At 33.2% G+C, this 14322-nt stretch overlaps 1 non-coding gene across 1 annotated transcript; it reads left to right on the top strand.

The window, feature by feature from the left end:
• Positions 1-356: 356 nt before the first annotated feature.
• On the top strand, positions 357-463 carry LOC120089539. The gene has a single exon (XR_005485215.1). It is a non-coding gene; the product is annotated as a small nucleolar RNA R71 (small nucleolar RNA).
• The last annotated feature ends 13859 nt before the right edge of the window (positions 464-14322 follow it).

The raw sequence follows: 14322 nt of genomic DNA, 5'->3' as shown, positions 1-14322 counted from the left end.
CAACTGGATGTGCTTCTCCACAGGTGACACAACTCGTAGTCGTTTGAGTGATTGCGTTGACCTGCATTTTATGCGTTCCCATGCGACTGATTGCAATGCCTTGTATCAAATTCATCATCGCAGTCTTTTGGTTCTGTATGGATGCGATGGCCCCGTTATTTGCATCACTGTCCTTAATTCTCAATCTTTAATCGTTTTCTCTTTAGTCTTCATGATTTTTCGAAATGCGATCAAGTATGTTCTTAGCCTCATCGTATGTTTTATCGAACAGACCTCCTACTGTTACCGTATTGCCAGCCTTTTACGATGCAGGGTTCAATCCGTGGTAGAAAATTTCCATCTGTAAACAATCTGGTAAGCCATTATACGGGCAATCTCTTACCAGCCTCTTAAACCTCGCCCAGGCATCACTGAGCGATTCGTCAATATCCTGGTCAAAATTAGTAATCAACTTCCTCCTTCTGGCGTTCTCCATCGGGGGAAGTACTTCTTCATGAACTTCTCCACTACTTGTTCCTATGATGTAATTGAAAGATCTCATTTCGTAGAGTTCCATGAGCGAGTTTGGATCGCTCCGATCTCACCGTGACCGAAATACATATTATACATTCAATACAAACAGTTATGCAAACAAAACTTAATTAATGGCATGCTATGAATAAGATAAACAACGAAGGAGAGAGTTCCATACCAGTTGAAGACACTCTTCACACTTCAAAACTCCAACGCAGCGGAAAAGCACCACGCGATCTACCAATGCCCAGTGGAAACGTCGACTGCAGCAACACGAACAATGCGAACTCACGACCACAATGGGGACGACACCACCACTAAAGAGCCCCGAGTATTCTCGAAGTGAAAACCCAAAGGGTGGGCTTTGGTGAATTTGGTAGAGGAAGGAGAAAACATGAATTGTGTAGGCGATAAGCAAGTGGAAGGGAAGAAAACGCTATCGCATAGCAGAAATGCTTATCGTTCAGGAGGAGCTACACGATCATGTAGGATTTACTGAACAAGTGTTTAGGAAAAAGTACACGATTGTTTAGTAAAACTGGCACACTATACGATCGTTTAGAGAAGCTATCTGATCATGTAGGCAACAGTGTGCGATCGTTTAGCACGAGGTGGATGATCGTTTAGGTGGAGAAGAGCAATTATATAGTCTTTCGATTTTCTTAAGCGATCGTTTTGCTTTCTACCAATGCACGCTCTCACGAATTCTTTTGAGCGATTGACGGACGGAGCAAAAATAAAAACTCTTTTCATTTTCATTTCATCGGTTACAATAACCAACTCATTCCCACTAACCCATGTCCAAACACAATTTTTGGATTAATTATCATATAATTAACCAACTAATTAATTAATAAATATAATCATATTATATTTCTATCCTATAGTTTGATATCACATATCTATTATAGTATTTTCTCCTCTACTTGATATAAATCATATTTATATCTAATTTCCTCCAAAATAATGTATCTCATACATTTGCCAATTATATCATATATAATTAACCAGTTCAATTATGTCATATATAATTGAACTTCCTCTTGTCAATTTGAACATTTCAAATTAACCCAAATACTAGTTCTCGACTTTATCCAAGCTACCCATGGGACCTAATGGACTTATGGCTCGAGGCTTCAACGGTCCGTGAATAGTTGACTAAACTCTTTAGCCAGAGATCCATCATCAGTTAACTGTCAGGCATTTCACTAAAGACCAACAGATGAACTCTTCTTACCACAGATATATTTCTGTGTCCATCGGATATAACCAATCATGAATACGATGACCCTTCACAAATGCACATAAGTACAACTGGGCCAAATTACGTTATGTCCCTGTAGTTACATCTCACTTCTTAAGTGTTGGGATTGGTGTCCTAATTCTCCCGGAGTTTCATTGTTTTGTAAAGATACACATTGTTCAATGAATAAAATAAGTGTTATTTAATTCTAGCATTTACTCATATCCAATAAACAAAGCTCCTTGGTTATCTTATGTGAACTTAAGCATGATATGCGATATACAAGTGAATCATCCTTAAGTGATATCCTAAATCGGTCTGTAGTATAAGGATTAAGGTGGGATACCTGATCCTTCTGACACTACGGATACGGCCGGCTTTGTAGAGGTTTGCAAGTGTTGTAAACTACTATAGATGGTTGATCCTGACCATTCGTGTGGAGACGTGGAGCGGGGGTATCCTATACAAAGTGTTTGTATAAGACCTGAACCACGAGATGACTAGACTCTATATATAACGTCGTTGATACTAGAGACTTGCATCTCACCTAAACAACCATAGACGACACGACCTCAATCCTGAGTGTTTTGTGAACTTCTGCCTTTGAGGGTAGTTCTTTGATTAGTATGGGTAAGAGTGGCCAGATTGCCAACTCAACATGCCTACCTTTTTGGGGACTTGTCTGATCTGGAAGATGGGAACTCAATTCACAATATGGAATTCACTCCTTTCCCGAAGCAGGGAAAGTAGAGAAATTACTCTCTTAAGGGCTGATTCCAGGGCTTGAACATAGTGGCCACAACTTCTCTTTGGAAGAGAAGACTCAGTCATAGTAGGACTATGATTTATGTTCATTAGAGGGATTAGTGGTACTTAAGGAGACATATGTAACCACAGGGGCATAACGGTTATTGGCCCAGCTGAACTTATGAGCGATCTGTGAAGGGTTATCGTACTGCTGATTGGTTAAGATGAACACATAATATATCTGTAGTGAAGAGAGTTCAGTTGTCGGTCTTTTGTGGAGTGCCTGGCAGTTAACGGATGGTGGATCCCGTGACTACAGAGTTTAGTCAGTTATTCACATACCATTGGAGCTTCGGATCTATAGGTCCATGAGGTCCCCTTGTAGCTTGGATTCATGTTGAAGATCGAGTTCTTGGTGTTGATTTGAAATGTTCAAATTGACAAGAGGTATTTTGATTATATATGATATAATTGGTATGATGTATGAGATACATCTAGTGGAGGATTGATGTAAATGAGATTTACATTAAGTACCATGGAATAGAAAAAAGGACTCTGGTTTATATGTTTCATGAGATGAAAATATTAAAACTATAGGTTATAAATTAGTATGATAAGTTGGTTATCATTTATATTTATAATAATATTAATTATTAGATAATTAATATTTTTTCTTTTAAATAACCAAATGTAGTGGGTGGTTCTTGATCATGGTAACCGTGAGTTTAAAAAGAAATCGGTTTCCTATTTTGAAAAAGAGTTTTTTTCATAAAAGTTTTGAAAAGAATTTGAGTTTTCTCTCCGGTGAAAGAAACTCATGGAAGTCGTCAAGTAAATACAGATTTACTAAATGATGGCAGGGCTAGGTAAACGATCATGCAGGTGCTAGCTAAACGATCGTGCGGTGTTTACAAAACGATCGCATTGCTTGGCTAAACAATCGTTGGCCCTAGGTAAACGATCGTGTAGAATCGACCGAAGCTAAACGATCGCATAGCTTTTGCTAGACGATCGCATAGTTTTATCTAAACAATTGGCATCGATCTATACGATAGATCTTCAACTTCTCCCACTTACTCAGTCGTGTACGCGATCGTTGTTTCCCTCCTACGTCTGCCTCACACCAAGTCTGAACAGAGCCCACCCTCTGGATTCTCACACCGAGAATACCAAGGTCGCCTTGTTGGTGGTGTCAGACTCAACTCAACATCGTCGAGGTTTGCTAGAGGCCGTTCGTGGTGCTTTGGAAGAGTCCATTCGTGGTGTTGCAGAGGAGTTCATGTTGCAGAGGAGATCGTGACCGAGGAAATCGTTGAGGACGAACGTGAAGTGTTTGTGCTGTGTTCGTGCGGTGTTGTAGTCGTGTAGATCAAGCACTCGTGGTTGCTGCTGTTCGATTAGAGTGCACATCGGAGCATAGAGATGCTTTGCAGTTGTTAGTACAGTTTTTCCCTCTATAGATTTGTTGTTTCTCTGCTGTAATTTCTCTGTAAATTGTATAACCGCTTGTATTGAAGTCGACTGTAAATGATTTGTTGATTCATGATTGTAATTTGGAATAGTCTTGCTTCCGCTGCTCATAGAAATTGTGATTCTGATTTTCTTCATTAAGTACCACTGATTCCTCTAATGAACAATACAATATAGTCCAACTATGTGTGAACACCTTTCGGGCTAAGAGAAGGTGTATGGCGCCACATCGTTCAAGCCCCGGAATCAGCCCTTAAGGGAGCCATCTATCTACTTACCCTTGCCTCGAAGAAGAAGTGAATACCATCTTGTGTAGCTGAGTTCCCAGCTCCCAAATCAGACGAATTCCCAAAATGATAGGTTTGAATCGGTGACCTGGCTGCTCGTACCCATACAAATCAAAGGACCGCCGTCAATGGCAAAAGTTCCCAACTCACTCAGGATTGAGGTCATGTTACCTATGGTCATCCTAGTGAAGTGAAGTCTCTGTCATGAACGGTGTTATATAACGAAACGTTAACACTTCGTGGTCAAGTCTTATAGAAACTCTTTATATAGGACGTCCCCGCTCGCATGTCCCCAACACGAATGATCAAGATCATATCATCTGTGACAAGTTACAACACTTGGGACCATTCCACAAAGAGGGTCGCATCCGTAGCGTTACCAAGATAAGGTTTCCCTCCTATATCCATATACTACAGACCATTTTGGTTATCACTCAAGACATGATCCACTTGTATGTCACCACATACATGCTTGAGTCACATACAGATAACCAGGGATTTTATGTTTATTGGTTTATAGTAAAGCAAATAAAATAAGTAACCGAGCAAAATACAAGATTTGAAGTAAATATCATATATTAACAACACAAGTGTTCGTACAAACTGTTTACAAACTACGGGACAAAAGACTTTAGGGCATCAACCCCAATAGTAATCTCCCCTAGTTCGAGAGAATAAGCCCATTTTCGTGCTTGGTCATACAATAAAAATGGGAACAATGTTAATCAAACCTCCTCAGCGAAGATGTTAGGGAACACAAATATATTGCAGATCTTAATAAAACTCTGGAGGTGGGCGTGCGGATCCTCGCCACGCCTACTGCCAAACTATCCAGCAGTTTGAATCATCTGCAGCATCATCGGTTTCACTTCGAACCTCGATCCGTCAAGAGCTAGCCTCATGATTCCTGGGGAGAAATCATAGAGGTTGGGCGACGCATACTCTCGGATGGGCGTATTGCGGTCGTTCGCCAATAGGATGGGGTTCGCCATGATATTATTTGCATTTGGTGCTCTGTCTTCTTGTTGCTCCCCCATGTTTGGATCTTTCTCTTGTTGCTGTTGTTGACGGCTATTTATTCTTCTTCTTCGGAAAGTTCTCTCAATCTCTGGGTCGTAAATGGGCTCAAGATTTTGTCCTTCACTCATACGACGCCCGCTTCTTCCCTTACCTAAGGAAAAGCAGTGCACAGAGACGGGAAGTCTGCAAAGAAAATAAAAATTTACTGTTAGCAAAATCTGTATTGCCGTAGTCCCCGGCAACGGCGCCAAAAACTTTATGCATGTTTAATGCGATGAAATAATGGTGTAGAATGCGATGGTGGAATATGCATTTTGCATGCAAGTTTTCTTAGCAAAATCCAATTATAAATCCTACTAAGTTGCCTGGTAAGTCCAGGATCGAACACAGGGACTATGGAAACAGTATGCGATGGTAATTTCAGATCTCTTTGCAGTAACAAATAAAACAATGTGTTGGTTGGTATGTTGTTTAAGGTATAAAGTCTATGCGGTGGATTTGAGAAAAGTGTTAATAATATGTAAGTGCAATGAGTATGCAAGGGAACGGGTTGAGAAGGGATTTAGCTAACACTTCCTAAGATTGCATTCATGTTATGCAATCTTGCTACATACATACAACAACAAGTCATCTCTCAATGCAAATGCTATAGCTTCTAGTTTTAGAACACATGTGATGTATACGATGATGTCTATAGGATTAAGTGGAAATCTTCAAAGGTATACATGTTGAAACCCTTTTCTATTTGAAGTTTTTTATTAGCATGTTTTGTACTCAAATTAAGGGTAATTAGAGTGCTTAATGGTTATGTTTGCTTTCGCTTTATGCATGCTTAATCCATCACTAAGACACCTCAAGAGGTTGGGGTTATGAAACAAATTCCATATGCATCAACAGTAGGGATTTTGATGTATATCATGTTGTGCACATGCCTTGACATATACTATGCAGTTGGAATTATTAGTAGATATCAGTCCAATCTTGGATATGATCATTGGACTGCCATTAAAAATATCCTCAAGTATCTTCGAAGAACAAGGAAATACATGCTCGTGTATAGTGCTAAGGATCTGATCCTTACTAGATACACTGATTTTGACTTCCAGACCGATGTGAATTCGAGGAAATCAACTTCGGGATCAGTATTCACTCTAAATGGAGGAGCTATAGTATAGAGAAGTATCAAGCAAAATTGTATTGTCGACTCCACTATGGAAGCTGAGTATGTAGCTCCATGTGAGGTAACTAAAGAAGCAGTATGGCTCAGAAAATTCTTGTCCGATTTGGAAGTTGTTCCAAATATGCATCTGCCCATCACCCTCTATTGTGACAACAGTGGAGCAGTTGCAAATCCCAAAGAACCAAGAAGCCACAAACACATAAAACATATTGAGCACAAGTACCATCTCATCAAGGAGATCGTACATCAAGGAAACGTTATCGTCACGCAAATAGCCTTAAAAGACAACTTAGTTGATTCGTTTACAAAGGCTCTCCCAATTAAAGTGTTCAAGGGTCACCTAGTGGGACTAGGACTACAAGTTGGATAGAACAAGGGCAAGTGAGAGAAATATCGGATATCTGATGTCCTAGTTTATTGTATTTAGTCTCTCGTCTCTCAACATTGCATATATGTAAACCCACTAGAGTTTTAGTCCAAGTGGGAGTTTGTTGGGTTGTATATCCTAAACTCGTAGTTTGCAATATTAAACATATTTTATTTACAACAAAGATATTATTGAGGTTTATTCAATAAAACTGTTATTGAATATGTAAATTTCATTTGTAAAGACTAAATCTAATAAACTAAGATTCATGGCTATTACATGAATACTTGGACTTTATATAGAGACATAAGAAAGGATCAAGTTCTAGTAAATAGCCAAAACGGTCTATAGTAAATGAATAAGGTTTGGTACCTTGAATGTAGCCCACTTTGTATTTAGTACAAATGACGTGATCCTGAATCATTCATGAGGAGACATGCGAGTGGGGGCGTTCTATGCAATGAGTTTTGTGTAAGATCGGACCAAGAAACAAGTCACTCTTACTTTATAACATTGTTTACTGTTTAAGACTGACTATTTTAAAGTGATAACCTAGGTAACTTGACTTTCATCCTGAGCTAACTATGAACTCTTATTTATTTGGGATTATCCTTAGATTTGCATGGGTGAGGGTTGGCTCAACCGCGCCGACTCAATATGTCTCCCATTTCAGGGATAAGATTGGGTAGATAGTTGAGGACATAAGGTGCAAGATATCCCCTTACCCGCTTTTAGGGATAGTAGAAATGTTGTTCCTTAAGTGCTGACTCCGGGTCTTGAACAAGGGGTCCCACCCTCTCATTGGCCTGAGAGGGACTCGGTTTGCTGATTGGATCACAAACTAATTGTTCGTTAGAGGATCAGTGGGACTTAAGGAACAAGATGTAATATCAGGGGTAAAACAGCTATTGACCTCGCCGTTATTAAGAACAACCTATGAAGGTTTAACTTACTAATTATGGTTATATCGAGTGGACAAAATTCTATCTACAGTGAAAGGAGTGCAACTATTGGGCTTTAGTGAAGTGACCCGATAGCTAACGAATGTTGATTAGATCCGTATAAAAAGTTTAGCCGGTTAATCTCGGATTGTTGGAGCCCATGATCTGTAGGTCCATTAGGTACCCCTACTGGCTTACAAATGGATTAAACTTTAGAATAGAGTGATGAGTTAATATGAAACGTTCAAATTCGAATTTAGGGAATTTGTAATTATATACGATATAATTATACGTTTAATTTGAATTAAACGAAATTGGAGAATTGGCTAATATTTAAATTTCATTTAAATATTAAATTACATAAATAGAGATTCAAGGTTGTGGAATTGATATTTGATATTTGATATTAAATTAATAAGAATTAAGTAAATTGTTTAATTAGTTATTAATTCTATTTAAAAATTAATTATTGAATTAATTTTGATAAAATTAATGAAATTTCAATTCAATTAAAGAATCAAAATACTGAATTTAATATTAATTTTGAAAAGAATTTCAAAAAACACCTAGAAATCCACTTCCTTTTTGAAGTAGTGGTGTCTTCACTACATGATTTTGGTTGGCTAGCTGAAGAAGATAAAAAACCGAGCTTATTGAACTGAGAGAAAAAGCCATGCAAACTCGATTTTTCCGTCTTCGGAAGAGAAGAAAAGTTCTTCATTTTTCCTAGTAAAAGAACAGTAGAGTTCTCAAAAAAATTCGTTTGAATTTAGCTCATTTTGATATCCATAAATCATATAAGGACCAAAAAGAATAGTATGAAAGATCTTTTGGTGGTCTACACTTTGAGGAAATTGGAACTGAATTTGAAGCTTAAAGTCATCAAAGGTGAGTCTTGTCTGAAATCCTATTTTTACTTGATGAACATGCTTAATTTGATGCTAAAATTGATGAATTAGAGAGCTTAATGATCCTGATTTCTTCGATTGACTGCTTGCTAACTCTATCAAAACTTGCATTGGTTCAGGTTGGTTTAGGTTATTTTAGGTGAACTCATGCATGAACTCAACTCAATCTAAAAGAGTTGATAACCCAACCCAAATCGTAATTTGGGTTGGGTTGAGTTGATCGGTTTTGTCTGGATCATCGACTTTTTTTAACACCCTTAATTCACATGGATAAAAAAGATTTGTCATTCACATGGATTTTATTAGTTTAAAATTTGGTTATTTCTAATATTAGACTCTGATATTTAATTTAAGATCTAAAATTTATCATTAAAAACAAAAATTTTATCATTTACGTGGATAAAAAAAAGATTTATGATTCACATAGATTTTAATTTCAAATGTTGATTTGAAATCAAAATTTTCTGTACAAATAACTAAATTCAAAACTCTCATTTCCATAATGTATCTCCTCATTTTTTTGTTTTGTTAACTCACTCTCCCATGTTTTTTACTTCATGTTTTTTTTTCCATTTTGTTGATAGTAACATCTTTTCCAAGATTTCTTTTCATTTTCTTTGGGAAGAGTTTAATTGTTATGCTTCGGGTATTTGTTGGATCGAGAAGAAATATCTATTTTTTTTAATGAATCTTTTTTTTCCAACTTTTTTTAATGTAATTTTTTATATGCTTTTGTAGTTTTTTCTATACACTTAGATTCACCTAAGATTCACCTATTGATCTCAAATATTGAAGATGGTGGAGAGAAAGACCTTGATTTTGAGATTCGACCAGTTCAAGAAATTTAGAGGTCGAAAAAGTAACAGAAAAGATCGTGATAGACTATTTTTATGTTTTTGTATTTTTTTTCACTTTTTAATTTTTGTATATGCACACCAATTAATTTATGGGTTATAATAATTCTTACTATTTTTTTATATGTTTTTGTATTTTCATCTTCATAAAACTTTGAAAATCGAAAGGGATTTAACTTTTAATTTGAATTTCATTAAATTAGTATAGATCTAAAAAAATCTCACGTTAAAAAAAAAAAAAAAAAAAACTCACTTTCTCATTTATCTAAAATTGGGGGGAATTCTCAAATTTTCTAAAATTGAGGAGATTCACGATGTCAATTAATTTTAAAATCTAGGATTTTAAATCTAGATTAAGATATGTTATCCAAAAAGTTACAAAATATAGGACTGGGAGAAAACCTTTAATTTCCTCATGTATTTTTTTTTCTTTTTGTAATTTTATTTTAATTTTGTTAACTCGCTCTCCCTATTTATTAATATTTTTTATTTGATTTTTCGCAGATTCTTTTTTGTTGCATTCAAGTAATTTTTTAAATTTTATTATTCCAACATTTTGTATATTTTTCTTATTCTTTTAACCTTTTTTAGGGTAGGCATTGTCTATAGTTTTTTTTTTATTTCATGTATTTCTTATTTTCAAATTTTATCTTTTATCTTTTTTACTTATTCCCATTTTTTCAGGTCTGAGAGTATCACACCACTATTATTTATGTATTTTTATTTGTTTGAGGTATGTTGCTTTGAAATAAAGTTTGAAATTAGGAAGAACCAAAATTTGTAAGTAATAAATTTTTAATGTTTTGTTTAAATTAAAGTTTGACATTTAAATGATAAACAAATAATCCAAATCAAAATAAAAATATTTTTCTTAAACTGAAGGAAGATAGTTACAAATTTTAATATTATTGTTATCATTTTATTTAAATTAAAGTTTAAATTTAAGAGGATAAATCATGGATTATTATTAAATCTAATATATATATATATAGTCAAATCATCCAAAACAAAATGAAAAAGATTTTTACATTGAATTAAGAGAGGACTACCACACAAAGTTAAAAATATTTTGGTTAAAATAAAAGTTTAAAATTAAGAAGGTAATTAAATCTTCAAATCAAAATAACAAATAGATTCTTTTGACTAAATGTGAACTAACTTTTTTTAAGAAAATAATGATATTTTTGTTTAGATTAAAGTTCGAAAAAAAAAATAATCAAATCATTCCAATCATAATAGATTTTTTTTGTTTAAAAAAATAGCATAAAATATTTTAATTTATATGTTCTTTTATACATATTCAATTTATATATTCTTTTGTTAATATATTTTAAACTGAATTATTAATAGTTAATATAAAATAATTATTATTTCTCTTCACCCAACTTTCAAAATTTTTATAAATGTCGTCTCGTCGGCCTCTGCAATTGAGACTACCATACTGTTGTCATCGCCCAGTCGACCTCTTTCACCCACTCATAAAAAAATCAAGATGCAATACTGAAGGCTCCTTAGTCGTTCACCGACTTTGTGTTGGGATTTATACCCTAAAACTTCGTAGTTACTTAATTACTTAATACAATGAATTATCCATTACAGTAAAAATCCAATATTATTGCATAAAATTTAAATAGTTGGCATACAGGATCATGTTCAAATAATAATCTAAAGGGTCTATAGTATATGGATACGACCCACTTTGTAAGTGTTACAAATGATGTAATCCAAATCGTTCATGTGGAGACCGTGGGGGTATCCTATACGAAAAGTTTGTATAAGACTAAACCGAGAAGTAATTAATCTCTCTTTGTAACTCTGCTAATCTATTTCACAGGATGTTCATATGTAACTCGATTTGAATCCTGAGTGAGTTACGAACTCCTGTCTAATGGGGCTCATCCTTTGATTTGTAAGTGTGAGAGTGATTCAAGTCGCTAATTCAATAAGCCTACCATTTTGGGATTTGATCGGATAGGGAGCTGAGAATATAATTTCATAAGATGGAATTCACTCATTCCCATTTAGGGAAAGTAGATGAGCAGTTCCTTAAGTGTTACTCTATGACTTGAACAAAAGGGTCACACTCTCTCATTGACCCGGAGAAAGACTTGGTTTATGGTTATACTATAAACAAATTGTTCATTAGAGGATCAACAATACTTAAGAATTAAGAGGTGATTATAAGGGTAATATGAATATTTGACCCATATGCAATTACGAACAACTCGTGAAGGATTAACTTACGCATAGTGGTTATATCCATGGATGCAACATGTTCTACAATGCATAAGAGTGCAATTATGGGTCTATAGTGGTTCGCCACCTATTTAATGAATGTTGATTAATCTAATTAAAGAGTTTAATTAGTTAATCTCGGATCATTGAAGCTTATTATCTGTAGATTCATTAGGTCCCCTTACTAGCTCACAATGGATTAACAAGAACCAATGTTTTGAAAATAATACGACTAACATAATGTATATAGATACATTATAATATATCGCTAATTCTAAATTAAACTATATAATATGGGAGATGTAATGTATTTTAATGTGATTCAAATAACGAGTTAATATGAGTAAGATTCATATTAAACTATAGGTTAAAAGTTAATGTAAATAAGATTCATATTAAAACTAAAAGTTATGAGAAAAATAAATATTTGAATATGAGATATTTAATTAAATCAATCAATTAAATTTAAGGGAAATTCTTATAAATAGGAAAATCTAAAAAATATTTATACTTTATAGCAAAAATTCAAAAAGTATTTATATTTTTTGAACTTTTTGCTATAAAGTGTAAATATTTTTAAATATTTTTTATTTTTTTAAAAAACCCTTAATTTAATTATTATTTAACTAATTAGTTTTTATTTTAATTAATTATATTATATTTAGTTTAATTAAAATAACGCCCTTGTGGAAGTGGGAGAGAAGAAAAGTGAGAAGTTATCACACTCACGTGATACTTTAGTTGTCTCTTCGGCTTCAAGTTATCAAGGTGCCTACATGTAAATACAAACAATTAGTTTATCATTAAACACAGACATCCAACAAATGAAGTATCGAATAAGTTTATTAGTGACGAACTTCTATCACTGTCGAAAAAAAAAGAATTGGTGATAGACTTCTATAACTGTTTATCACTGATTTAATAGACACTGATAGAAATCTATCACTAATAAACAATGATAAAAGTTCATTATTTTTCTCTAAAATAAAAAATTTCGTGCTTCCAACATTTTATTGTGCCTTCAACAGATTTTTTGGACATTTTCTATGGATCGAAGATAAAATTTGTTATATTTACCACTCGTTCTAATTAAGTTGGGCTATTTTTACAATATTTTAGTCTCATTTTGCTTTATATGCAATGAGCACTATTTTTTTATGCACTCAAATTCTGTGTCATTGATTTTCAAATAAATTAGTTAATCATTTTAAAAAATAAAATTAATAATACAATTACATCTTCACTTGATTTTAGAAGCTCAAGTCCTATTCCAAATTTCTTTTAATAATGAAAAATTTTTAAAATAGAAAAATCAGAAATATTATTTACATAAAATAGTAAAATTTAATCATTTTAGGCTTCTATCCGTTTCTATACTAATAGACACTAATAGACATCTATCAAATAATATATTTCTATCAGTTTTTATCACACTTATAAAAATCTATCAGTATCTATATGTGAAAATTTTCTTTTAATAATCTCATGCCTCGATTGTTGTTCTAAAGAAATGAAAACACAACATTTCAAACAATTATTTAAAAAAATATATATAAATTATCAACAAATAATTATGTAAAGATTGATAACAAGTATATTTAATTTATTAAGTTATATTATAATAATTACTTATCAAATATTACTTTTTTTTTAATTTAAAACTAAAATTTATTAATGATTAATTTACTTCATATATGAAGTTGTTAACATGAGCATAACTCAAATGATAATTCTATACAAATTATTGAATTGAAAAAAAAAATATGAATCAAACACCTTCAAAGGGAGAAGAGTCTAGGTTGAGTCTCCTTACCATCGAGCCAATATTTGCTCACGAAATTTCTAAACAGCTAAAATATCGGTAATTTGTGCATAAAATTTCATATTTTTTAGTAAATCTGTACCATTTATTTATTTTGATTTTGAAAAATCACAATTATATATTATTATTTCAAACGTCTAAGATTTTGTTCGATATTTTATCTGTTTTATATTTATTTTTCATTTGATTTGATTGTATAACTTTATTCAATATCGTCATAATCTTCTCAAATTTGAAAATTTGTAGAATGGATTTCCATTCGACATTATTTAAAATAATTTGTTACTTTTTTCTTTTTGTCATTTATTCAATAAAAAACTCATTGTCATTACTCATTTTTCGAGACGATTATTTAAATTAGTCATTTGTCCAATTATCTCAATCTATAATAAAGAAGTTCTCCTAAAGTAAAGCTATAGTGTTAATTACAAGGAAAGGGATATGTTAAAATATATAACAACACTAATTAGTTTAGAAGGTTCTTAAAGTATCTACTATATGATATAAAAATGTAAATTAGATTTCTAGAGGCATGCTGTAATATGTAAAATAAATATCTCAAAAGAAAAGATCTAGAAATATTCTAGATTTTTCTTAGATTCAAGGAATTCGAGAATTCCTTTAGATAAGAATAATCTAAATATCTAGAACGTTTATAGGATCCAATAATAGCCTAGAAAAATCCTTTTACTTGGCCTCAAAAGATCTCATGCCTATATGGTGTGACCTCGTATG

The sequence above is a fragment of the Benincasa hispida genome, chromosome 10, assembly GCF_009727055.1.
Source record: "Benincasa hispida cultivar B227 chromosome 10, ASM972705v1, whole genome shotgun sequence".
Lineage (NCBI taxonomy): Eukaryota > Viridiplantae > Streptophyta > Magnoliopsida > Cucurbitales > Cucurbitaceae > Benincasa > Benincasa hispida.
Note: the sequence above shows the minus strand (reverse complement) of the source record. Positions and strands in the feature narration are given on the sequence as shown.